The following is a 2916-nucleotide window of genomic DNA, read 5'->3' as shown; positions in this document are numbered from 1 at the left end:
TCTGTTTTTGCTCTTCCTCCTTTTTAAAGGGAAACCAAAGCCTGAGCTCCTTTGTGGTACTAGCATGAAGATGCTTTTGTTTGGATAGATTTCGCTTTACTGAGGGGATTATGCAAAGTGGTTTTGTCTAGGGAGGAGCTGCGGTTTATAAATGGGGGGGGGAGCAGAATGTGTGTCTGGCTGGGCACTGGGAATGGTGGCTGGGGCTGGCATTGGGCATGGGACTCTCAGCCTTGGCAAGTGTCCCCACCCCCAGCAAGGCTCGGAGGTAGGGGGCATGCAGGAGGCTCTGTCAGCTTGGACAAAGGACCCTTCCATCTCCGCCAAGACTGGGATCAGCATAAGACTCCAGACTCCTTTGACTGCAGACTCTGGGGGAGACGCATCTCCCCCAAGTAGCCAAGATGGATTTCCCACCTGCCTGGCACAAACCGGTGTAGATGCCGTTATCTTCATTTTAATTTAAAAGTTACAAAGTGATACTGATATTTCTTGCATATCCAAGTCTGCACGGTAAGAAATGGACTCCATGATGAAAATTTCAGGGACCATCTTTGCAAAAATCTGCAATTATCTTCTGCAGGTGCAATTCTGAAAGAGGGAGGGTTGGGTTAAAAGGAATGTGCATTTTTTTTTTTTTGAGGTCCCTGTCATTTTAATTAGGCTTGCCACGAAAAGCAATAGCCTCAGCTAATCGCGCTGCCCTCCTCCTCCGCACAACCCCCATCTCCCTTCATTTGCACATAGCACAGGGACCCAAAGACCCTCCTCCCCACAACCCTCCCAACTCCCATTATGGGAAGAAACGTCACTAAACGGACTCCGCCGCCTTCACAGGGCATGAGACGGGATGGATTGAAATATCTTCAGGGAGAGTTTTGTTGTGCTATTATCTTAGGGCGGAGTCAAGGAGAGAGAGAGAGGCGGAGGCTGGGTGAGGTCTGCGGATGTCTTAGAGATCAGAATTGCCCTCAGGGGCACCCTGCCCATCATTCGCCCAGAAAGGGGGCTCCAGCTAAGAAGGCAGGGGCTAGGATGGGCTAGGCTGTATGTGTTAAGATACGGACAGCTAAAAATCCATTCTCCCCAGCTCCCAAGCAGGGAACAGAGTCCCAATTCTCAAGGTTTCATCCGTGGTTCCTAGAACGTGGGGCAGGCAGTGAGGGGGGCATATCCCCTGGTGCTGCCTGACCCCTTCCCCAGCTTAGGGCTTCTCCCCTCCTGTGAGCACCAGGGCCTGCAGGATGTCAGACGGAGATACAATCCCTTTGACCACGTCATTCTCATCGACCGCGTCAAGTCGGTGAACCTCTGCTTCCACCAGTCTGTTGATGATGGTTCCAGAGTCTCATAGGGGCAGCACTTGAGGACTCCCTCAAAGTAATGTGACCAGGGCTTTGGTCACAGACACATCTAGGTTGTTGTAGGTCTTTTCTGCTGCCAGGTCGATCGCATCAGACCCGGAGCAGATGTCCACCACACGCCCTTTCTCATCAGCTACTGGCAGTGCTGGGACTCGGTGTTGCGCAAAGATTCCCCCGAGCCCCGTAGACGGGGGTGGTGGTGCGGGCATAGGTGCTGATCTCTAGCTCTTCCAGAGACTTAGACGTGAACTCTGGCTTGGGGAACTCAGTGATAAACAATTTGAGGAACTTGAGGGTGCGCCTGTGGGTACGTGGGGCTTGTTTCGAGTTAATGCAGAGACAGCATCAAACGAGCTGGCATTCGGAGTGCGGACGAGTGGTTTGAAGGAGTCCTGTTAGGTACACCCGTCTCCAAGTTTCTGTTTTGTGTTCTTCTAGCTCATACAGCTGTACCGAGGCCGATTTATCGTAGCGACGCAGGCTCTTGATGGGCCCGGGGGCGGGCAGCGTGCCGACAAGACTTTGCTTCTCACTATCCCGTGAAGGGGCAGCCCGTACTCCATTAGTCACCAAAGCAAAGAAAGCTTGCTTCGCCTGCAGGGAAGTCATAAGTAGAACCAATTTGGAGCTTGTGGGAATCAGGTCATAGCAGCCAGGAGACTTCATGGAGGAAGGACACACTGTTGTTGGATTCTGGGCTCTCTTGAGGATGCTCAGTTCCCACAGCTGGGGAGAGGTCTGAAGAGACCGTCTCCATTTCAAGAGGCGCTGGCTGGGTTTGCTTGCCGTAGGGAGCTCTCTCATAGTGGGGCGGGAGGGGTGGAGAGAAGGGATGTGCATTTTTAAAGGTCTTTTAAATTATCCTCCAGAAAGTGTTGACTTCGTGTCCACACCCGCCGGTGCAATCGGCCATGCTCACTGTCCACACAGCAGCTTCCGGTCCCTCTCAGCCGTGGACTCCCGAAGCCTCCCTCCCGCCTTGGCCGTGGAGAAAGATTTCTTAATGAGACAGCGGTTCCGTTTTCTAGAAGGAACTCTCCGGAATCCTGTCTCAACTGCGAGAAAATAGCCTTACAGAAATGACTGAGTGACTCAGGGGACAGTCTTTCTGGATGCAGTGCCTCCGCGTAACATGGAAACCCAGGCTCCTGGCCCACCGCACGCGTCCTCACCACTTTCAGGAGTAACTGCCGGGTTAGGTGAGGGGCGAGAGCTGCAGGAGCAGCCTGGAGTCTCAGTGGCTGAGCTCTGTGCAGCCTGCTCTGCTCATGTGCACTTCCAAGTGCGCTTTCAAGGTTGGGAGCTCTCCTGGCCGGCTGGCTCTCCCAAGGCTGCTGGTCATTAGAATGGTAAGGCCAAATAGGAACTCTCTCTCTTTCTGTCTCCCCCCTCCCTTTTCCCTCCCTCTGTCTTTCCTCTCTTCCTTTTTCCTTCCTTCCTTCTTTTTTGGTTTTTCTTTGGAGAACAGTGTGGAGATTCCTCAAGACATTAAAAATAGAACTTCCTTATGACCCTGCAATTGCACTCCTGGGTATTTACCCCAAAGATACAG

The 2916-nt window shown here is 52.6% G+C and overlaps 1 pseudogene; it reads right to left on the bottom strand.

Moving 5' to 3' along the window:
• Nucleotides 1-1204: 1204 nt before the first annotated feature.
• On the bottom strand, nt 1205-2121 carry LOC101683597 (annotated as a pseudogene).
• Nucleotides 2122-2916: the final 795 nt, after the last annotated feature.

The sequence above is a fragment of the Mustela putorius genome, unplaced genomic scaffold (genome assembly GCF_011764305.1).
Source record: "Mustela putorius furo isolate JIRA1106 unplaced genomic scaffold, ASM1176430v1.1 tig00003875_pilon_pilon_pilon, whole genome shotgun sequence".
NCBI lineage: Eukaryota > Metazoa > Chordata > Mammalia > Carnivora > Mustelidae > Mustela > Mustela putorius.
Note: the sequence above shows the minus strand (reverse complement) of the source record. Positions and strands in the feature narration are given on the sequence as shown.